This window comes from Coenobita brevimanus, chromosome 86 (genome assembly GCF_032717465.1).
Source record: "Coenobita brevimanus isolate Jiangsu-jjx chromosome 86, ASM3271746v2, whole genome shotgun sequence".
Lineage (NCBI taxonomy): Eukaryota > Metazoa > Arthropoda > Malacostraca > Decapoda > Coenobitidae > Coenobita > Coenobita brevimanus.
Window position 1 is genome coordinate 27,963,900 of NC_137039.1, and position 25,268 is coordinate 27,989,167.

The 25,268-nt window shown below is 41.9% G+C and overlaps 1 protein-coding gene across 3 annotated transcripts in view; it reads left to right on the forward strand.

The window, feature by feature from the left end:
- The window catches only part of eIF5 (eukaryotic translation initiation factor 5), a 99,914-nt gene that overhangs the window by 23,939 nt on the left and 50,707 nt on the right, over positions 1-25,268 (forward strand). For all 3 annotated transcript variants that reach the window (XM_080280912.1, XM_080280913.1, XM_080280914.1), the window contains 3 exons: positions 17,402-17,510; positions 19,738-19,849; positions 23,316-23,523. The gene's annotated coding sequence lies outside the window, so the exon portion shown is untranslated. The remainder of the gene's footprint in view (positions 1-17,401; positions 17,511-19,737; positions 19,850-23,315; positions 23,524-25,268) is intronic.

Genomic DNA, 25,268 nt, shown 5'->3' on the forward strand with positions numbered 1-25,268 from the left:
TGAAGATGAAGGGGAGCTGCAAGGCTTGGTGGATGAGTTTGAGAGAGTGTGTAAGAAACGGAATCTAAAGGTGAATGTAGGGAAGAGTAAAGTGATGGTCTTTGAGATAGGTGAAGTCAGTGAATGTATAGCGAGGTTGGATGGTGAGGAATTGGAAAATGTGAGTACGTTTAAGTATTTGGGTAGTGTGATGAGTAAGGATGGAGGTTTGGAGGGTGAAGTGCTTGAAAGGGTACAGCAGGGAAGAAAGGTTGCTGGTTCCTTGAAAGCAGTGATAAGAAACAGGGAAGTGAGCATGGAAGTAAAAAAGTTACTACATGACAGTATTGTGATACCAACTCTAACGTACGGAAGTGAAGCTTGGACGTTGTTGGAAGGACACAAGTCAAGAGTGAGAGCAGTGGAAATGAGTTATTTAAGAGGAGCTTGTGGAGTCACGTGGAGAGACAGGCTGACGAATGAGGATATAAAGGAGCGTTGTGGTGTTGATGTGGATGTGATAGGAAGCGTTGTGAGGAACACACTGAGGTGGTTTGGCCATGTGGAGAGGATGGAGGGTGAAAGACTGACGAAGAGAGTGTATGTGAGTGAGGTGGAGGGTGGAAGAGGGAGGGGGAGACCGAGGATGAGATGGAGGGATGGGGTGGAGAGGTATATGAGAGAGGGGGGTGTGAGTTGGGAGCAGGGTAGTGAAATGGCGGGGGACAGGGCGACTTGGAGGCGATTTGTTTGTGGCCACCCCAAACGGGATTGAGGCGTCTGGCAATAGATAGATAGATATATATATATATATATATATATATATATATATATATACATACAGTGTATGTATATACACATGTATGAGGGGTCACCAGGTCTGCAAATTCAATGCCCGGTACATTGTATAACAAGGTGTATAGGTATGTTATCTTCAGTGGTCTGATATCTTCTTGGTTTGCTTGCCACCTAATTGTACAGTACAGTATTAAGGTGAGGTGAGATCCAGCTGTGAAAGGGTCAAGAATTTAGTTTGACCTTGTATTAAAGTTCCCTGAGCACAGTATGTGTCAAGAGGTAGTGGGAAAGGGCAGGAACCACTTAACTCTTCACCATTTTATTTTGGTTGATGTGCTTTGTTCTGCATTATTTAAGCTCATACCAAATTTTTCCCAATTTAGAGAACCTGGCAGCCAATTGTCAAGAACCAACTCGTATATCCTCTTTGACAAATTGTATTTGGGGTAACAGGAGAGAATTTGCTCAGGAGAAATTCTAGCACACATAGGGTCAAGAACTATATTTTTTAACAGTGAATGGTCTACTGTCAAGAGGTTGAGGGTCAGGTGACAGAGCTTATAAACAACATTCCTCATGAGTTTACCAGCATATGGTCAGGTCAGAGGTATAATTTTGACTAGATGCGGTACTTTGTTGTTAATTGGTTATAACTATTACCAGGACAACTTGACGCATGTGGATTTAATTACAGTACTGGACTGAAATGAATGCACTTGATGAGTCTGTTTGACCAGGCATACCAGGGTTAAACAACAGCTGTAGTGAGTGGGTGAATGAATGAATGAATATTGGTCTTAACCAGCTGGTGAAGGGTGAGAAGTAGGGGGTGGGGAGGATAAAGCCTTCCCCACTCCCTCACTGTAGCCTCATCAAGTCATGGGTTGTATAGTTTATTTAATATCATGGCGCTACCAGAGAAATTCATACCTGAAGAAACTCCAGCAGTTAGGGGTTAATAAAGGCTAGAAAAATATACTTAACAGAATAAACTCATTTGGAGATTGCAAGAGTAAACAAAGTAAATCCATCATTGTGGTGAAGGAGGTAGATGAAATGTCACCATAGGTTGCTGTCACTGTGTAGGATAATCAGATGCATGTGTAACAAGTGCTTGGCTAGTTGTGGACTATTATAAGTATTTGCAGCCTTATCTAAGATGTTGGACCACTTTGCTGCCTTCAGTTACCACATTGTGTCATTAGTACTGTATAGTATCAGTTACTGGTCAGGAAAGTAGCCTGATAATGAAGCCAGTGTGTGAATTGCATGGGTGTATGTGGTTTAGTGTGTGTGTGTGTGTGTGTGTGTGTGTGTGTGTGTGTGTGTGTGTGTGCATGCGTGCGCGTGTGTGTGGGCAGTATTGACGTTTGGAGAGGGATTCCAGGTTGCCAGTTAGGATTGTCTCCCCAGGTTTACAGTATTGATTGGAAGCAAGCTGTAACCATGTGAGTCTTAGAACATTAGAATATCACTGTCTTATTTTGTTCTTGATTTGAGATTAGAGTGCAGTATGGTGAATGTATTTATATTCATGTGTATAAATACATCAGCATTTGTGTAAAATACAGCTGAGGCATGGCAACTCAGCAGATGGTGCCTGTTGCGTATACCATTGCCATGGTAACCAGCTCTCTATCTCAGGAGTGGCTGCCTCCATCCTCTCTCTTTCCTCCCATTGCCTGCAGACTTCACTAGCTTGCAAAAGGATCAATACTCTTTTGCCCTTGAATGTTCTTATCTCGGTCATTCCACAATTTTTGGTGAACCTTTATACTGTATTGCAGTACAAGAGTAATTAGTAATATTTAGATGTTTTGTCTGCAAACTTGTATTGCTATTTCGCACTTTAGTTTTTCCTGCAGTCTACAGTGTTTTAAAGCTAGTGAACATCTACAGTTTAATGAGCCTGATTTCCATTTGTAGCAAGCATTTTACACTTGTAAAATATAGCTGAATGAATTGGAGTCCAGTTATAGATCAGTAGGAAAAGAGAGAGAGAGAGAGCAAAAGAGAGGAACAGACAGAGAGCAGACGGGTGGGTGGGTGGGTGTCTGAGAGCAGTGTCGTCAGTTGAGCCTCTGGAGCCCTGGCGTCTTCATGCAACCAGGTAGAGCCATATTGTGTCGTCTCCCCAGGACCCATTACAGTTTTGTGCGGCCATTGCTCCATCATGCATTTAACCCCACCATGGTTGGAGTAACTCTGATAGTCTCATCTTGCTAATGCCAGGTGATTTTATTTAGTTGAAAATGCATCGTGGGAGTTTGGAGCTCGAGTCTGTCACAATCCGCCCTTTCATGGTCAGAAACTGTAGCATTTTAATGTATTCCAGCTAATGCGAAGCACTTTATTCATGTGGGAGTGCGTCGTATGAACCTCAGTTAATGCTATCTCAATATTGTGGTCAGAGCATCTTCAGTGTTTGGTGGTGTAACATCTAGGGCTAGACATTCAGCTGAGTGCATCATAGGTGCCTGAGTTAATGATGTCATTGTTAGCCTTTTTGTCAGAATGACTGATATTGCATTCCAATCAATGCCTGACAGTTGAGCTAAGAGTGCATCATAGGAGTCTGAGGGATATTAGTGTCACCAAGCCTGTTTGTTGTAGGTACATATTTAGTATTTAGTTCCAACTACAGGAATGCCCCCATATAAGACAACTCGATAAACACTGCTTTGTATTTGCAGTGACTAAGAGGGCAGCTTGGTCCAAATACTCCCATACCTCACACATTGTCCTAAGTGAAAATGCCAGTTATTGGTCACTGATGTGGTTGCTATTGATGATCAGTAAATAGGCTTTCACGTTTTGGAGCACCACATAGAATTGGTAGGTAACCATATACAGTGGTTAAATTGCAGTTGCTGAGAGATCATATGGAAAGGGAGGAATTATTCAGATAGTATTTACAGCAAATTCAGTAGGATAACCTACGAAAGTCTGTAGCCAACAATTTAAGGAACGATGCAGATATAGTTGGACACTTAGATTTTTCTAGAATTACATTCAGGTGTACTGTAATTGATTGAAATTGCAGCACTAAATGAATTAATTCTTTCAACAAGAGGGCATAATTTTTCTTTGATTCTGGCTACCATTAGATTATTTCATTCAGGTTAGAATCGATATTTTGAAGAGTGTTTGGACATAGCTGACAGTAACTCCATCTCTTACAGGGCACTTTCCTAAGCTGCAGATAATCTCAACAGCGACAAGAATAAAATTCGAATGGTGCCCTGGAATGAAGAATCCAATTAATGAGACTCATATTTTATAGCCTGTAGTGCCAAGAACAGGAAGTACAGTGTAGTGAAGTACCTTGCACAGTGTTTATTTCCCCCCTCCCCCCAAAAGAATGCATTGTCTTGTAAGGACAAGTGATACCAACATTTCCCAGTCACATGAAAGAATGAAACAAAAGCATTCAGGGGCTAAATGTGAATCTGTCTATCTGTCTATCCATCCATCTATCTATTTCCAGACACCGAAATCCTGTAAGGGATGGCTGTTTGACTTTGCAATAGCTGTTTTATGGGGAATGGCACTAACCCTCCTCCAACCCACTTGCTGTTATGTAGGGAACACTTATGGGTTGGTTATATGGTTACCATCCAGTGTTGCAAAAGGCTTCCTGGCTTACAGGAAACCATTGAGCTTGTCATTTATGTAAAGCAATCAGAAAAGGAAAGAAGAGTAATAAAAAATGGCAGGAAAGATGGAAGAGAGGATAGACACAGAAAAGAATGATGAGATGAAGGAAGATGTAGGCAGCACTACATTGCGAGTGGATGATGGTCGCCACAATCGCCCGCCAAAATATGTTGTTGGCTAAGGTACAAGCTGCCAACAAAGCAACTTTGAAGAAGAGATATTTTGGCAACAGATACAATGGAAAAAGGAAAAAAAGAAGTGTGTGGTAATCATAGGGGCATTTGTCTTATTAGTGTAATAGGAAAAGTATATGGTAGGATACTTACTGACAGAGTAAGGGAAACAGAGGAATTAGTTGGAGAACAGGCAGATTTTAGGAAGGGAAGAGATTGTGTAGACCAGATATTCTTTAGTAGAAAAGTTTCAAGAGAAGGGAAAGAAGTTGTATGCAGCCTTCATGAATTTGGAAAAAGCTTTTGACAGGGTGGATAGACAAGGAATGTGGAAAGTATTAAGGATATATGGAGTAAATGGGAAGTTGTTGAATGCCGTGAACAGTGTGTATGAGGGTGCTAAGGCTGCAGTGTGTGTGGATAGTCAACTGAGTGAATTTTTCTTCAGTATCTGAATGTTGGATTGAAACGGGGATGTATCATGTCCTCATGGTTGTTCAATCTGTATATGTATGGGGTTATAAAAGAGATAAAAGGTAGGGCAATGGATGGTTGAGCAACCCTAATAAGAGAGGGCAGTGTTTGTAAACTCCCTGTGCTGTTGTTTGCAGATAATACTGTATTGTTCAGTGAAGACAAAAGGGAACTGTATGGCTTGGTGAATGAGTTTGGGTGTGTGTGTCAGAAATGGAATCTAAAGGTGAATATAGGGAAGAGTAAAGTTATGATCTTTGAGAGGAGTGAAGTCAAACGTACAGTGAGGCTGGATGAGGAGGACATGGTAAATATGTGTGTGTTTAAGTACTGTACCTGGGTAGTGTGATGAGTAAGGATGGAAGTATAGAAGGTGAAGGGCATGAAAGGGTACAACAGGGAAGGAAGGTTGCTGGTTCTTTAAAAGCAGTGATAATGAACGGGAAAGTGAGCATGAAAGTGAAAAAGGCACAGCATGACAGTATTGTGATACCATCTCTGACATAAGGAAGGGAAGCTTGGACCTTGTTGGAACACAAGTCAAGAGTGAGAACAGTGGAAATGAGTTATCTGAGAGGAGCATGTGGAGTTACATGGAGAGACAGACTGTCAAATGTGGAAGTGAAGGAGTGTTGTGGTATGGAAGTGGATGTGATAGAAACCATTAGGAGAAATACATTGAGGTGGTTTGGCCATGTGGAGAGGATAGAGAGAGAGAGAGACAAGGATAGTGTATGCGAGTGAGGTGGAGGCCAAGGATGAGATGAGGGATGGAGTGGAGAGGTATATGAGAGAGAGGTGTGTGAGCTGGGAGCATGGCAGTGAAGTGGCATTGGAAAGGGCAACATGGAGGCAGTTTGTTTGTGGCCACCCCATGGGGGTTGAGGCATCTGGCAACAGACAGATATACATACATGCATATACACCAACACGCACTGACAAAACTATTTCCTTGCCTAGGTAAAAGTGGGCAATAAAAATTAGCAAAACTACTGAATTCAGTCACCTTGTTTCATGAAAAGCCAGTCCAAAATAAAAAATATTTGACAGCCGACATTTGTTTGCCATTGATCAAATCCTTGCCAAAAGTAGTAGCGTCTACACATCCAGTTATTTCCTGAAAGTTTGGTGAAAATTTGTCCACAACTCTTGAAATATTTTGGCAACACACACACACACACACACACACACACACACACACACACACACACACACACACACACACACACACACACACACACACACACACACTATAATGCCTCACCTTGCTAAAGGCAGGTGATAAATATTTTGGAAAATGGAGTAGAGTAAAACCTCTATTTAACAGACCAATTGAGGCCCAAGCCATTCTGAAGAAAGCAAAAAGCATCATCAGGACTTCCTCCTGCTAACCCAGACTTTTTGAGATAAATCAGACATTAGTCCGAATTGTACCAATGGTTTTATAACTTTTCACTACTACTGCAGTACTGTACTGTATTATACATTAACTACAATAATCAAATGGTATAACATATACAGTAAAACCTCGATATAATGGACTTCAGTACAGTCCACCAAAATCTGCTTTTAACCCGCCCCGTCCCGTCGACGTATGGGTACGTTGCAACATTTTGCATTTGCCAGTCCCGGCGACATACTGGTACGTCGTGCAATTGCAAGGTCCCTGATTTGCACAATTTTCAATTTTCACGCATGATTTTTCATATGTATACACGGGACACCTTCCTGTATTCCTCTACAAGATGCCAAGCAGGGACAATGCCTTACACCGCATAACCTCCCCCCTCCCCCCCTCATGCCATTGTCTCGGCAATTCACCTGTTATCAGTGACCTGGCCAGTAAAGACATTCAAGGCCAGAGTGATTCCCCAATCGATGACAATGTGGAGGACAAAGTTTACATAGCATTAGAGGCAGAAACAGTCAGAAATAATGATCAGGTAATGTGGCAAAAGAAGGTCAGGTATGCTGATGAGTTAGTGAGTGAAACAATGCTTATAATGTCTATATTACTGTTTGAAAACCAGTATACTCTCATACTACATATAAATTCGTACCAAGTAAATAAATAAATACCGTTTATGAGTGGTGTGAAATAGTTACCCTTCCATAGAACTCGTTTTCTTTGGTGCCAGCCTGTTAGAAAACCCAGTCAGGTAAGGAGGTACTGGTACCTGGATCGAGTATTTTAAACCTCGGGTGAGCGATTTCTCTATGAATTTTCTATGTTTCTCAACAAAAGCAGAGGTTTTAGCCAAAAAATTTTTTTTGAAAATACCTCGGGATTGGGGGGTGTCAGAGGTGCGAAATAGCTCGGGACATGACGGGTTAATGGACTCGGGGAGCCTACTGGACTAAATTCTTATACATCAGGAACAGTCCAATAAAGCCAGAAGCGGTTCAGACTACCTGACTGGAGTTCAGCTTGTGTACAGGGATGGTGGAGGACGAGGATGTTTGGGTAGATTGTCGTAACCTTGATGACGGGTGTTGGGTGGACATTGGGTGTTTGGCGTGACCTTGGTGATGGGTGTTGGAAGGGCATTGAATGGTTGTCATGACCTTGATAATGGGTGTTGGATGATCATTGGGTGGTTGGCATGACCTTGATGGTGGATGTTGGATGGGCATTGGGTGGTTGTCGTGACCTTGATGATGGACATTGGATAGGCATTGGGTGGTTGTCGTGACCTTGGTGATGGGCGTTGGAGGGGCATTGGGTGGTTGTCATGACCTTGATGATGGGCATTGGGTGGCTTTCGTGACCTTGACGATGGGCATTGGTGTGGGTCAGGATCTTGAGGATGTAGATTGCTGGATATGAGTTGGATAACAAGTAATGAAGCAATGGTCCTGTTGAAAAAAAGTTGATGTGATCTGGACTAATGTCTGATGTATCAGAAAAAGTCTAGGTTAGCAGAGGGAAGTCCAGATGTCGCTTTTATCAGAATTTTGCTTTTTTCGTAATTGCTTGGACCCAGATTAGTGCGTTACAGTAAGGTTTTACTGTACTGTATAATAATTCTGTACTGCACACTGTTTTGTCTTTTATTTTTCCCTTATTGTGGTGAACATAGCTGAAGTGATCAGGTAGTCCAGACCTCTTCCTGCTTTATTGGAATTTTTCCTGTACACTATACAGTAAAACCTCAGTATAATGGACTTCAGAAGACCGGAATTTGCTTTTATTGGAATCAAGGAGCTACCGGACTAAATTCCTATATATCGGAAAAAGTCCGATAAAGCCAGAAGCAGTCCAGACTGCCTGACCACTTCATCTACGTTCACCACAATACAGTAAATAAAAGACATATTTATCAATGTACAGTACAGTATTATTATATATAATACCATTTAATTAATGTAGTGAAGTTATAACACAGTACAATACCGCAATGGTAGTCAAAACAGTTTTAAAAATGTTCGTGCGATCTGGACTAATGTCTGATATATCGGAAAAAGCCCGGGTTAGCAGGGGGACGTCCAGATGTTGCTTTTATCGGAATTTCGCATTTTTTGGAGTGGCTTGGGGCCCAATTAGTCTGTTATAGTGAGGTCTTACTGTATAGGAAGTTAGTCCAGTAGCTCCTCGATTCCAATAAAAGCGAGTTCTAGTGTATTAGAGTCCGTTACATCGGGATATTGAAGTCCGTTGTATCAAGGTTTTACTGTATTTCAGAAATTAAATTTTCTTATGGGCGACATAGTCCATCACACTTTATAAATTCGCACTTTGCGAAGCATAGGAGCCCATGTTAAAATGGCGTTATAGGCGACAGCCTGAATTTTCATTTATTGATTCACCAGTACCTACCCCTAACTAAAATACAGAAGGAAAACTTACAATAGAAACATGCAGGAGTTACACTGTATATTACAAACCTTACCTGCATTGTATGGAGGGTAGATAATGCAAATTGTTGTTGTGGCCGTACCACGGAAGCTGAATCAAAACACTCACAGCTGTCCTGCACGGGCCACATCCTGTGCCTCATTATCACTCTCATCACTACTGGAGGGGTTATGTTGAACTTCACCAAATTCATTGTGTTAAGTAATGAAACATTAACCAATCTTTGGGTATAGTGGCTAGTTTATAGGTTTGTTTGTAAAACTGTTATGAATGTTTAGTTGATGAAGCACCTATCTTTAAGCAAAGGCAAAGTATAAGGTCTCCTATCATCATCACAGATATAAAAATGGTTATTAATGTGTTAAATTGGTGTTTCATTCACGCGAGCTTACAAACTTCATCAAATAAACTTCTTCAGTCAGTGCTTGAGCAGCATCCTTCACCATCTTGAATGTTTTGGTTGGTCAGCTGATATTTGTCTACTTGGCCGAACTTTTTTTTGCTCGATTTGCAGTGCACGGTATTGCCCAAGTAGACACAATGCAGGTCAGACACTACAGACATTACGTCATCATTCTGCTGCCGTCGCTCATCACGCACTTTAAATTATGCTCGTGAGTTGCCAGAGAATACCGTATTAGCCACAATTTTTCATGCCAGTCGCACATTGCAAGTAGCAAACACACTTTCTAAATAATTAATTATTGTCAGACCCCCTTTGCACATCAGACAAGACACACCTTGTGATGGCACACTTTAGGCGAGATATCTTTATTTAAGTTTGTACTGATACATAAAGAAATAAAATTTAAAAATTGAATCGATTGGGGAGGCAACGGCTGTGATTGTGTGTAACACATATTTTAGGAAAAGAGAGAGTAGGTTAATTATGTATGAGTCTGGGAGATTAGCAGTCAGATAGATTGTTTTCTGGTTAGGAGGGCTGATAGGTTAGTGAGGGATGTTAAAGTTATAGGATGTGAGTAGTGTGTGCAGCAGCACAAACTACACTATTGATTTGTGATGTGGTGCTTAAAGAACGAGTGATGAAAAAGAGGACTTATGTACCTAAAAGGAAAATATGGAAGCTGGAAAACCAAGTAGTAAGGGATGCCTTCTACAGAGAGATGAGGAGAGTGGTGGCTGAACATGGAGCTGTGGACATAGGCATTAATGAACAGTACAGAGCCCTCAAGAACAATCTCTTGAGAGTTACTGATGTAATATGCAGTTGGACAAGAGGACCACCAAGTCATAAAGTAACTTGGTGGTGGGATGAGGGTGTAGAAACTGCAGTTAAGGAGAAGAGAAGGCTTTTCTGGGAATGGAAGAAGGGTGATAGAAAGGAGGAATACTTGGCTGCCAAGCGTAGGGCTAGAAGAGAGGTATACAGGGCGAAGTCTAAGTCACAGAGACTTTTACTTGATAACCTAAATCATGGGGAAAGGAAAAATATTTTTAAGGTGGCAAGTCAGATGAAGAGGGACAATCGTGATATTATAGGTGAGCCGTGTGTGAAGAATGATGAAGGAAGGGTAGTGGTGAACAGTGAGGATATTAAAGATGCATGGAGAGATCATTATAGCCATTTGTTGAATGAGGAGTTTGACTGGGACAGGGAAGGTTTAGAGCCAAGATCCAGTGTTTGGCCCTTGGCCTTTGATTGATGCTGCTTCTATGAGTGAGGCAATAGGCAGGATGAAAGTGGGGAAGGCAGCAGGTGTGTCTGGGTTGACTGCTGAATTGTTAAAGGCCTCAGGAGATATAGGGGTGAGGTTAGTCACTGACCTGATAAATATGATTATTTATAAGTGTGTTGTTCCAGATGATTGGCTGAAGAGTGTAATTGTAAATGTGTATAAAGGGAAGGGTGATGCCCTGGAAAGAGGAAATTATAGAGGTATAAAGCTTTTAGATCAGATAATAAAGGTAATGGAGAGAGTTTTAGAAGGTATGATTAGAGAAAGAGTGAATATTGATGAGTTGCAGTTTGGGTTTATACTAGGTAGGGGGACCACTGATGCCATATTCATCGTTCAGCAGTTTCAGGAAAAATATATTGGTAAGGAAAGGGATCTGTATTTTTTTTTATTTGGAAAAGACCTTTGACAGAGTACCTAGAGAGGTGGTGAATTGGGCAATGAGAAAGCTTGGCTTGGAGGAGTGGCTGGTTAGGATGGTTTTGGCTGTGTATGTGGGAGCTCGCACTGAGGTAAGAGTGAATGGAGATTTGAGTGATGAGTTTTCCGTGAACTTTGGTGTGGATCAGGGGTCAGTTTTGAGTCCCATGTTGTTTATCATGGTACTTGAAGCCCTCTCACGTGACTTCAGAAACAAACTCCCGTGGGAGATGTTGTATGCTGATGATTTGGTGTTGATTGCAGAGAACAAAAGGGAGGCAGAGGAAAGGTTTGGGAAGTGGAGAGATGGTATGGGGCACAAGGGCTTAAGGGAAAATGCAGATAAAACAAAAGTGATGATATCTAGAGTTGGTGGCAGTACTGTCAAAGACGAGGGAGAGTGGCCATGTGCAGTTTGCCACAAGGGCATGGGAAGTAATTCCATCTTGTGCGATGTTTGTGAAAAATGGGTGCACAAGAGATGTAGTGGTGTCAGAGGCTGACTGCGAGACAGTGCTGATTTTATGTGCACGGCATGTCGGGGAGAGCAGGTGGAGAGTGTCAGGCATGAAGGGGTTGAACTTGCTGGTGAATCTCTTGAGTGTGTGGAAGAGTTTTGTTATTTGGGAGACATGTTGTGTGCTGGAGGTGGGGCTGGAGCTAGCTCTGTGGTTAGGGTGAGAAGTAGTTGGAAGAAGTTCAGGGAGCTGTTGCCTCTCCTGACACTGAGAGGACTCTCCCTACATGCTAAGGGGTCTTTGTATGCAGCATGTGTTAGGAGTGTAATACTGTATTGTAGTGAGACCTGGGCAGTAAAGGAGGAAGATATTCGCCTGCTAAGACGTACAGAAATGACAATGATTAGGTGGATGTGTAGTGCGTCCCTGCGTGCAAGGTCTGAAGGGGCTGGGTTTACGATGGAAGAGTTGAGAGGTAGGATGGGACTGGAGTGTATTGGTGTTGTGATGAGAGGTAGATTGAGATGGTTTGGGCATGTGGAGAGGATGGGGGATGATAATTGGGTGAGGAAGGTGAGAAGTGTTAATATTGGGGGTGGGGAGCTGGAAGGCTTGATGGATGCATTTGGGAGAGTGTGTAAGAAATGGAATCTAAAGGTGAATGTAAAGAAGAGTAAATTGATGGTCTTTGAGAGAGGGGAAGTCAGTGAATGTACAGTGAGATTGGATGGTGAGGAAGTGGAAAATATGAGTACATTTAAGTACTTGGGAAGTGTGATGAGTAAGGATGGAAGTTTGGAGGGTGAAGTGCTTGAAAGGGTACAACAAGGAAGAAAAGTTGCTGGTTCCTTGAAAGCAGTGATAAGAAACAGGGAAGTGAGCATGAAAGTGAAAAAGTTACTGCATGACAGTATTTTGATACCAACTCTAACGTATGGAAGTGAAGCTTGGACGTTGTTGGAGGGACAGAAGTCAAGAGTGAGAGCAGTGGAAGTGAGTTATTTAACAGGAGCCTGTGGAGTCACATGGAGAGACAGGCTGATAAATTAGGATATAAAGGAACATTGTTGTGTGGAGCAAGGCAGTGAAATGGTGGGGGACAGGGCAACGTGGAAGTGATTTGTTTGTGGCCACCCCGTACAGGATTAAGACGTCTGGCAATATATATATATATATATATATATATATATATATATATATATATATATATATACATATATATATATATATACATATATATATATATATACATATATATATATATATATATATATATATATATATATATATATACATATATATATATATATATATATATATATATATATATATACATATATATATATATATATATATATATATATATATATATATATATACATACATACATTTTCAGGTGAAGTAATAATCTGTGAAGGTTGTTGATGGGTGTGTTACAGTAGCTCCCTCCCAGTCATGAGGTTTTGTCAATGCATGCCGTTTTAATTTTCTATCTATCTATCTATTGCCGGACGCCTCAATCCCATTTGGGGTGGCCACAAACAAATCGCCTCCAAGTAGCCCTGTCCCCCGCCATTTCACTGCCCTGCTCCCAACTTACACCTCCATCTCATGCTCGGCCTCCCCCTCCCTCCTCCCCCCTCCACCTCACTCACATACACTCTCTTCGTCAGTTTTTCACCCTCCATCCTCTCCACATGGCCAAACCACCTCAGTGTGTTCCTCCTAACGCTTCCTATCACATCCACATCCACACCACAACGCTCCTTTATATCCTCATTCATCAGCCTGTCTCTCTATCTGACTCCACAGGCTCCTCTTAAGTAACTCATTTCCACTGCTCTCACTCTTGACTTGTGTCCTTCCAACAACGTCCAAGCTTCACTTCCATACGTTAGAGTTGGTATCACAATACTGTCAGGTAGTAACTTTTTCACTTCCATGCTCACTTCCCTGTTTCTTATCACTGCTTTCAAAGAACCAGCAACCTTTCTTCCCTGCTGTACCCTTTCAAGCACTTCGCCTTCCAAACCTCCATCCTTAATCATCACACTACCCAAGTACTTAAACATACTCACATTTTCCATTTCCTCACCATCCAACTTCGTTGTACATTCACTGACTTCACCTCTCTCAAAGACCATCACTTTACTCTTCCCTACATTCACCTTTAGATTCCCAAACTCATCCACCAAGCCTTGCAGCTCCCCTTCATCTTCACTCAACAACACAGTATCATCTGCAAACAACAGTACAGGGAGTTTCCAAACACTATCCTCTCTCACCAGAGCCTCTCCAACATCCACTACCCTACCTTGTACCTCTTTTATTACCCCATCCATGTACAGATTGAACAACCATGGAGACATGACACATCCCTGTTTCAACCCAACTTTCAAAGAGAAAAAGTCACTCAGTTCACCATCCATACATACTGCAGCCTTCGCACCATCGTACATACTCTTCACAGCATTCAACAACTTCCCATCTACTCCATATATTCTTAACACTTTCCACAATCTTTGTCTATCCACCCTATCATATGCTTTCTCCAAAGCCATGAAAGCCGCATACAACTTCATTCCCTTCTCTAGAATCTTTTACACTAAAGATCTAAGAATGAATATCTGATCTACACAACCTCTTCCCTTCCTAAAGCCTCCCTGTTCTTCTCCAACTAATTTCTCTGTTCTTTCTCTAACTCTGTCAATAAGTATCCTACCATACACTTTTCCTATTATACTAAGAAGACAAATGCCCCTATGATTACCACACACTTCTTTTTCCCCTTTTCCTTTGTACAAGGGAGTAATTATACCTGACTTAATTCCTCCGGGACTCTACCTTCGTCCCAGGCCAATCTGCACATCTTCCTCATCCATTCTACTACTATCTCTCCCCCATGCTTCAGCATTTCACCACACACTCCATCAATTCCTGGGGCTTTCCCCGATTTAACTTTCTTCATTGCTTCCACAACTTGTATCCTACTGATTTCTTCCTGTCTTCTCACCTCCCTCCTTCTCCCAGCCCTTCCCCATCCACTTATACTCGCATTACTTCCATCCTCTATGTTCAACAATTCTTTAAAGTGTTCTCTCCATCTGCTCACTTTTTCTCCCTTCTCCACTAGTAATCTACCATTTTTATCTTTCACTCCCCTGCTAACTTCACTTCCACCCTGTCTTACTCTTTTCACCTCTTTCCAGAACATTTTCTTACAGTCCCTCCACTTTACACTCAAATTCCTTCCAAATTCCTCATCCACTCTCTCCTTACTCTCTCTTACTAATCTTTTCACCTCTCTCTTTCTTTCTACATATAACTCTCTCTTCCGCCTCTCAACTTCTTCCACGCCCCTATTTCTCATCCATTCATTGTATGCTTTCTTCTTTTGTGCCACAGCCTGTCTCACCTCTTCAGTCCACCACGCTGTTCCTTGCACCCCCCTCCGTCTTCTCTTCCTTCCACACACCACATCACATGCTGCACATATTTCTTCTGTAAATATCCTACACACACCTTCCATGTCTCCCATCTGCTCCAATTCATATTTGCCCAATCGTTCCTCCACTTCTCTCTTATACTCTGCCTTTTTCTCATCCTCTTGTAACCTTTCCACTCTCCTTGCAACTACTCCTTCCTCTCGTCTTTCCCTTCTTCTATTCCTCCATCTTACTTGTATCCTAATTCTGGCCACCACCAAGTAGTGGTCAGAAAGTCCACTCCCCAAGCCTCTATAAGCTCTTGCATCCATTACACATCTTCGCATCCTTTCATCCACACACACATAATCAGTCATTGCCTTCCTTTCATTCAGTTCACCACCCACCCTTCTCATCATTCGCCATGTATACCTGTGGATCATTTTATGCCTGAAGAGGGTTTTGGCTATCACCAACCCCCTCCCGGCACAAATGTCCACTAACGCACTGCCATTCTCATCTATCTCAGCAGGCACACCCCACTCACCAACTATTCCATCCACCTTCACATTCCCAACATTACCATTCATATCACTGATCAAAAACACTCTCTTATTCCTTCCAAACTTTTCCATGCGCACTTCCACATTTGTCCAGAACTCTTCTCTCACTCTTCTAGCACGATCTTGCGTTGGCACATACACACACACAATTGCCCACATTTGTATTCCAACTTTCAACTTTACTCACACAATCCCTGACCCAACTGATCCATACTGTCTTATGCTCTTCTTCCATCTTTTACTCACAACTATACATACTCCTTCCTTTGCCCTCTCATTCTCACCTACTTCTGCACATATACCCCATCCATACTCCCATTCTCTCACACTCTTACCTCTCCATTTTGTTTCAGTTATTCCACATACATCCACTTTTTCACCCTCAAGCACCTGGACAATCTCTCTCTCTCTCACCTCATCATTCGCTCCTCTTACATTCCACGTTCCCATTACCGAGTCCTTTGTCCGGTCCTGGGTCGTCATCGTTTGGTCAGTCCTTGTCCGAGGCTTCTTGTTTGTTTTTTTAGTTAGTTGTTTTCCGGGGAGGGGCACTAACCCTGAGTAAATAGTTGTCAGCTGGAATTAGAATGCAAAGTTGTCCCAACCATGAGTGTGAATGTTGACCATATGAAAACTGTCCCTTTAGGCTCGGCTGAAATACTTTGACTAATGTAAGCTGAAATAGTATGCAAAAGACCACATCACCTGAAGGTTAACAGACAATACATTATATAGCAAATCTGGGACTGAAGAGAAGTTGCTGGTTAGATTTTCTTACGAAACTAATTACAGAATGAAGGAAGAATATTTTAAAGAACTTCAGCTTAAATTAACCGTTAAAATTAGATGAAAGGTGTGTTTGAATGAATGTGGAGGGTAAAGCACCAAACAGTATACCTATTAAAATTGGTTTTACAAAATGACCTCCAAAATAATGTGGGTTAAAGGATTGAATAGAGATGCTGCCAGAAATCATGTAGCTTGGAGGGGCCAGTGTTATGTGAACAAAGCTGACACATGCAAGCATGTACAGTGTTGTTCATTCTCTGTGAATACTGTTTATTTGACCTCCAGGTACATGTGCTTCATTTGAAAGACTGATCAGTAATAGAGAGAAGAGCTTCAGACCTGAGAACTATTCATTGTATACATAGTTTCATAATTACAATATCTTTTGAAGTCAAAGTATTATGAACAAAAGCTAAAGCAACAACCTGCTGAAAGCAAATAAATTTTGAACTAATATTGTTGCAAATTTTGCGTGCAGATTTGTTTTATGGTATAGGTGGTGGCGACCATCATCCACTCACTTGATGTAGTGCTGTCTACTTCTTCCTTAGCCTTTATCATTCTTTTTCTGTGCCTGTCCTCCTCTCTTCCTATTTCTCCCATCATTCCTGTCATTTCGTATTGCTTTTCTTTCCTTTAGAGGTGGCTTTACATTGAGTGACAAGCCAAATGGTTTCCTGTAAGCCAAGAAACCATTTACAACGCTGGGTGGTAACCATATAACCAAACCATACGTGCTCCCTACGTGTCAACAAGTGGGTTGGTGGAGGGTTAGTGCCCCTCCTCGTAAAACAAATAACTCAGTCAAATGGCCACCCCTTCACGGGATTATGGCGTCTGGCAATAGATAGATAGATAGTATATTTGAAATGGAAATTAAGTGGTTAAAGCTACTTGAAAAGTGAGTGAAGTACATTACACATGTAAGAGTACCAGATACAGTAGTAACAGATGTCTAGGTAATAAGATAAAATAGATTTAACAGTTCATGTCCATGTAACAGTAACTTTATTGTATAATGAGTGTCCATGTCAGACTTCAATTGGGCATATATACATATGTAAGCTTAAGCATTGCTTTGATGAATTATATATATATTGTCTTTTCAGAGGGACACATATCCCCCGGAAATCGTATATTATCAGTGGAGCCGTTGGGAGGCTTGCTGACACAATCTTGTATGTGTGCGTGCGCCTCAGACTCTCCCCTTGATATTAGGTGAGTGATCTATCTACTGTATATGTTTTACATACAGTCAGGTACCTGAAACCCAGTGGGGTTGGTCATAAACAAATTCCCTTCATGTCTTCAGTCAGGCTTCCCACCCTCCCTCACACCTTTCCACCTCATTCTAAGTCTCCCCTAACCATGTATGCCATTCATATTCACTTTCCTAGTAAGTCTGTCATTTCTAATTCTCAGCACATGGCCAGAATATTTCAAGTTGCATCTAAAACATTTCATAAATTATCTGAAATGTAGTCTGGTCAGTGGAATAAATTATAATTCATAGTGTGAGGCCAGTAATGTCATACCAGTAGCAGTCACACCTACTAATGTAGGCTGGGAAATAGGATCCAGATATATAGAATTGACAACTGTAATAGAGCATCAGTGTACTTGGTGAATTGGGTCATATAATCATAGACTCATCATTCAAGCTTTGAGATTTTTGTAAGACCTCATGGCCAAAAACCATTCACTTTTTTTTTTTTTTTTTTTTTCCAGACTACTTATCCAAATGAAAGGAGTTGGCAGAATATTTTATTTCTGAAGATGACAACTTATTTATCTTTCTGCTGATGTCTGTTTATTATTCTGATTCTTTGAAAACAAGGTCTCAGTAGAGTAGACAGTCCACATCAAGATGTGTTGCCACAGGGAAAATGGTAGATTTGTGTGAAAGCTTTCAGACTTACATCTGACCTATGGTTGAAGAGTTATATGCACAGTACACCGTATGGGACACATGCAACTGTAAATAATGAAAGAGTTGTCAATTCATCAGCAACTTAATAATGAACCTACTATAAATTAGTCTGCCTTTGCAATACCTTAGTGTACTTTATCTTAGTGTTGGTACTATATATATATTCATAGTAGTGCTGGAGAGTGGAGCCTTCATATGTGAAACCATTTCACTGGGACAGGTCTGCCGTCTGGTTGCATCAACATCCCTTATCTCCCCCAAACCCCTGAAATGGAGATGGTTGACTACTTGTTAACCCCTGTTGGACTGATTCTTTGCAAGATAGTTTATCTCCCCAGTCATTGTTCTATAACCAGTGCAGATACATTGTACAGTTGGCTTTAGGAGTCTTGTTGTCCCCTGCTATCCCATTCTCGTTCCTGTCGCAGTGGCGCACTACTCGTGTGGGTAGGAGGCAGACAGTAGAGATTTTTCCTAAGTACAGCAAATCGACATATCAACATGCTGTTGAATAATCCATAGAGGATATGATATACTCGTACTGTAATGTGGAATCTCTATGAGGGCTTGTGGTTTTGCTGGCAGTATATAATATTGCCTTTGAAGGTAGTGGTGGTGGCTGGGTGGATGCAGTAGGGTGATGGAGGGGGTGGGGTAAGGGAAGGGAGAGAGGTGAGGGGAGGGGAGAAAGTCAGGAGAACGGGAAAATGAAAGGTGGTGGTGAAGCACAGAAGCACTGTGAGTGGGAGACGACGGGGGGAGAGGAAAGGGAATGATGCTGTCCCATGTTTCACCTGGGTTGTTGTGGGTAATAGTGATATTATCCCCTCCCCCTTTGGTCATTGTTGTACGTGCCTCCAGGGGAAGAAGAGTAGGGGCTTATGGGGACATCCAGTTCCCTAAAATCTCAAAAGGCCTTAGCAATCATAAACTGTAAGGTGTGTGTATCCTTGCAGTTCAGTTGTTTTGCCACTTCATCCTCATTTTGGCCTTCCCATTTTCCTGACTTCTCGCCCCTTTCCCTTCTCGTACTGCAAGTAACACCACATACCCTTACAGATATTCAGTACTGTATTGTATTATATCCTCAGTGGATCATTCAGCTGCATGTTAATGTCAATTTACTGTATCAAGCTATAAGAAAAATCACTGCTGTCTGCCTCCTGCCCACAAAACTAGTGTGCCATTGCCACATGAGCAAGAGCAGGGTGGCAGGGGGTAACAAGACACTTGAAGCTGACTGTACCTCATAGTATGACGCTTGCAACTTGGCCCACACAGACTTTCATTGTGCCACGTAATCATGAGGTCAGTAGCTTGGCAAAGAGTTGAGAATGACAGCCTCCAGCAGTCTTGTACATCATGTCTTGATGACCCTGGGGCTACAGCAACATCAGGTAATCATAACTTTATCTGGAAATTTTTTAAATTATTACCTTTATTGATTGTACAGCTAAGTTGTATATATGAAAGATAGACTTGGAATTATTGCTGTTCTTATGTTTTATGTTCCAGAAATAGGCAGTTTCCTAGCAACCGGCATCGTAAACTGCAGCCATTCAGGACTTCGTGACTTCAACAAGCCACCCACCCTAAAAGACATCATCCCATTGCTTACTGGCACTAGGTACATTTTAGTTCCCTGGAATATTTTTAGTACAGGTAAAGTGTCTACAGTAAAAGTCCTCTAATCCAGAATATAGTAGCCCATGGACCTTCCAGATTATCAGATTTTCTGGACTATCAGACATTTACCTGAAATTGTTCAAAACACACCAAAAAATAAAGTACATTATGGACAACTGGCTGGGCGAACATCTGGGACCTCCTGAATGTCAGCATGGGTGCTGAATTGGATAGTTTGGCACACCGCTTTTGGCTGTTTTTCGATGTTTTTCCATTTTTTACTGATTTTCTCTCTCTCTCTTTTTATTTATTTTTTTTATTTTTTTTTTTATACACCCCCAAAAGCTAAAAATGACCCTGGGCTGAAAATTCTGAACCATTGGTTTTTCCGAACCATCGGATGCCGGATTATCAGAAGTTCACTGTATCAAGTTTTTTGTTTTACATGTACGGTTGCAGACATATCAAACAGAAACACACCATCCACCAGTGAGGTGGTGTAATGCTCTCCCTATCTGGTAAAAGTGATTGGTGTGGAACTTCACCAGGTTTCATTCCGTCGCTAGGACGAACCAAACGTGGTGATCATTGCTGCTGTTTGCAATTATTGGTGGTATATAAATAATGTCCTGCCTGACGGTATACAGAAAATAACAATGTTTTGTGAGTGTGGTAATAAAATAATTCCAAACCATAGATACAGTATTTGCAGTTTATTCACATGAAACACACAGGTTTCAGAAGTGGTGAACCATTCCACATTTACCGACAGCCAGCGTATAAGCCAGTATAACATTATCTGCATTCCAGCACATATACAGTAATAATTACCCTGAACCCCCCCTCCCCCTCCTCTGTGATGGTGAACCTGAAACTGGTTGACCCCTGTAATCAACGCACTGTCTTAAGAGCTGGCTTCATAGGAGGAGACAGGGTGGGGTGCCTGAGAGACTGGAGGAGGGAGGTGGGTGAGGAAGGGGCAGTAGTGGTCTAGCTGGTGGAAGGGAGGGGCTCTACAGGAGACTAGTGTTGGGGTAGGAGAGAGTGGACTGTGGCAGAAAGCTGAGATGAGATGGATAAATGATACTCTGGTGACATGGTGCCAAGTAAGCTATAGTTTAAGGTTGATTATGGAATTTGAACCATTTACTACACTGGGTGGTAACCATATAACCATATTATGGTACCTGGTGGTTTGGTGGGTAATTAAGGTGCTCCAATTGGATTGAGCCTGTGTAGGTTTATATCCCAGGGGTGGTTGGGGTTTACTTATTTTTTTATTTTTTTATTTATTTTTTTATGTGTCCGACTGTGGGCAAAGGCTTCAGGGCCTATATCTTGGGGGCAGTAGCCTATCCCAAGGCCCAGTAGTCCTCCTACACCTCCACATGCTCACTTAATGCCACTCAGGTATGAGTGAGGCTGGTCACTCCCATCTTAAATGTCAGGACCAACTTGCCTAACCACAGGGCGACATAGGATTGGATGATGGATGGATGGAATATAAAATAAAGTGCAGGTAGTGTGATAATGAACCATGAAAAACTACTCGGTGATAGTAAATAATGTATCACATTTTTATATTTGTTCAATCACTTTTCTAGAGGGGCTAGAAGTTGGCGAGGGTGTGAAAGTCAGGATGATGTACCATAGGTGGGTTGGCGCTGCTTGGAGCATGGCTTGGTGGCTTGTTTTTTCTGAGGTTTTACAGTACATTCCACACTAGAATCACTGTCACTAGTGGGTACATACTTCGTAGTCTGTGGAACACGACCTGTAGTACCTCTTTTCTTGGTAACATCAAGCAAAGTTGAGGGCTGAGGCGAACGCAACGGACCATCTGTTGACGCCGTGACTTCCTGAAGCAAACTGGGCTCACGTGGTTACATAATGCGTGGTGTGGTGTAGAGGATGCTAAAATAACAGCCTAGCAACCCCAAGCATGGGTGAATGAATACATAAACTACTCGTCCCAAAATACAGGGTGCAACTTTTGAAATCATTTCATGGATTTTAAACGGAATGTTGCAGTCTGTCAATTGGACCTTTTAAAGGGAACAACGCAGCCAAGGGGTTTTGGGACCAAATGGTGAGGGAGCCAGAGATGGAGTAACATGGAGAGCCACCATTAGGTGACTAAGGTCGACGTGTACAAGCATGCAGGAGCCTTTATAAATGATGCTGTGTGGTTAAAGGGGCAAGGTGCTCCAGCTAGATGTGACCCATTAGGTTATAAAAGTAACAAGTGGCTGGCATTCGTTGCTTGCATGATGAGAGTCAGTTAAGTGACCACATACTCTCACAAAACTAAGGTGGTTTAGCCCCAGACCATTATGCTTCTGAAGGGACAGTAAAGAACTGGATGACTGATAAATGGAGTTGATATTGTTTGAAAATGAGGCTAGTTTTTGGAGTCATGAGAGAGAAAAGCAGGGGGGGCTATGAGACTTTTGTTGCCAGTGGTACTGCTGGTGTAAGAAATGGATAATTTCAGGTATAGTTTATGCAGCTGATAATGCTGTGTTGCTGACTAAATATGAACGTCACCTTCGAATCATGATTTTGTGTGTCAGTGACAAGTTTTGATAGTAAATATGGGCATGAGCAATGACAGTTGTTGAGACAGGTGACTTAGTGTGGTACTTTGATCTGAAGAAACTGAATTAATGGCAGAGGTACTTGGGTGCCATAATAGAAAAGAGGGTTAAATCTAAATGCTGTGAACAGTAGAGTGGCTCAAGGAAGAGAAGTAGCTTTTGCTTAAAAGGTTTCATCCCCTCTTAGTAGCTACTAGTAAGAGGATGACTTGCCACATCTATTTGAGAAGTGTTTCTTTAAAAGTATTAGTAGTAGTAATAGTAGTAGATTAGCCTCAGTTTGTCTCGCTGAGTAGATGAGTAGACTCATCAACTGCAAGCAAGCAGTTGCCCCTGCAGGGCTGTCCTGTGCTGTGAACTTGAATTCCTTGCAGTGGACAGGTCCTTGCCACAGCAAGTTGGGAAGTGTGAATGTTTGGTTCCTGGATGAATGCTGCCTTTGCATCTCTCAACCCAGTTAACAAGGGCACCATTGTAGGTTCAACATACTCCATTATTTGGTTATATGGTTGCCACCCAATGTTGTACGTGGTTTCCTGGGTTACAGAAAACTGTTAGGCATTTCACTTATTGTATAATCACCTAAGAAAGAAGCAAGTAGCTCATCAAGTGGGTGGATGATGATGATCATCACATGCCACTGAAAATAGATTAATAGTGGATGGTTTTTGCCTGAGGTTGATGAAAGATTTCATAGGCTTGACTAGTGCTCAGTCTGTGTATAGTTTTCTACATTTCTGCTGTTTCTTGTGTCTGGATCTTAACTGTGTGTGTGTGTGTGTGTGTGTGTGTGTGTGTGTGTGTGTGTTTAATTAGGGTTAGGTATGGTCATTGTGCTTCAGAATGATCACAGGCATTGTTACTTTATAGGTGTTCTGTGTGCGCTTCATTTGGTTGTTGTAGCTGTCGTCCCTAAACGGACACAAAGGACCCACATATGCTGTACACAAAACCAGCCGTGACTAGAGTAGAGGTGCGACCATCAAGAGGCACATTCTCCACCAGGCCCACACCTGCCACCTAAAGCTCTTCATGTGGCTCCTTCTCTCCAGCCACCAACTGGCACCATCTCCCACAGGTGTGTAACATGCATTTACACAAATGTAATGATCTCAGCCTTTTCACTTAATCAGGTGGGGGCGCTCACCATCCACCTACTCAATGTAGTTCTGATTTTGGTGTCTGCCTTTTCCTCTCTTCCATCCTTCCTCTTCTGTCTTTCCTTCATTCTTTCCTCCTTCCTCTCTTCCATCCTTCTTCTGTGTTTCTTTCTTTCATTCTTTCCTCTTCCTTCTGCCCATGGGTGACTTTAAACTCCCTCGTTTGTCTGTTTTTCCTTCATTCTTTCCTCTTCCTTCTGCCTATGGGTGACTCTACACTGAGTGACAAGCCAAACAGTTGCCTGTACACCAGGAATCCATTTACTATGCTGGGTGGCAACCACATAACCATATTATGTTATATGGTGGTTTAGTGGGTAGTTAACTTGCTCCAGTCAGACTAAACCTATGTAGGTTTATATGCAAGGGATGGTTGGGGTTTAATGCTCACATAATGCCACTCAGGGATGAGTGAAGCCGGTCACTCTCATCTTAACCCGCCACGTGCCGGCTATTTTTAGCCCTATGGGTCACCCACTGCCCACCATTTTTCGACCCCCTTTTTTTGGGGGGGGGGTCTAAAATGATAGATTTTGATGTGGAAACAATGAATTTTGCCATTAAAATGCTGACCGAGGCTCGGAAACGGGTTTTATTGAGTCCTGCTTACTCAGCCACTCATGCTCACCATGTACATGAGAGAAAGCCGTTTTCTATGTAAGATATACTCAGGTATTTATGCTGGAAAGGTATAGCAATGTTCAGTACACCTTTCTGATTACTTATTACTTCAGCATCTATCACAATGTGCGTGTGTTTCTCACTATGGATGCATTATCTTACACTTGAAGATAGGTACAATCTGACCTCATTACGTACAGTCCTGGCACTTACAAGAGGGTATTTACAACTTGACTTCACTATATAGTCCTTACACTTACAAGAAAATATTTACAACTTAAACTTACATGAAAATATTTACAAATGCCTTCACTATGAACAGCACTGTTTGAGGCACACAGGCAGAGTGAGGCAGAGCAAGTGTGAGGGGGGGAAGTGAGTGAGTGTATGGCCTTGACAACCTGGGGGATGGTAGAGGAACAGTTACTTTACATCTCTGCCAATTTTTACCCGCGAATCTTGAAAAATGCAGTCACAGTGAAGTTTTTTATTCTAAACCATTTTAAAACGGCACTGGCACTGGCCGCGGAATTATGTCATACATTTTAAAATGGCACTGGCACGCGGAAGGTCAAATGTCAGAACCAACTTGCCTAGCCCCGGATTCCAATGCTTCCTACAGGGCGACATAGGATTGGATGATGGGTAGATGGTAGATTTAGTGCTTTATAACAATTTATTTTAGTGTAACCTCATTGCTATCAGCAAGAACAATGCTGTAAACCAGAAGTAACAGTGTTTCTGTACCACATTTATTGGTGAAGCAGAAAATTTCAGAGGTTTGAAAGATGAGCAAAGAAGTGTGGCCCATTCCACTGGGTCAATACAGTAAAACCTCTACAATTCGTCATCCTTCAAGTCGGAAACCTCTACAACTCAGGAAGGCTCCAAAATATTCATTTAAAAAATCAAAATTCAAAAATTCCCAAAAATGCAAACGTGAGAGGAGGAGAGTCGGCAAAAATCCCCCCAACTTGGTAAGCTGCCTAGTTGTACGGTAATGTTTGAGTGGTTAGTGTTTAGTTCCCCAGTATAGTACAAG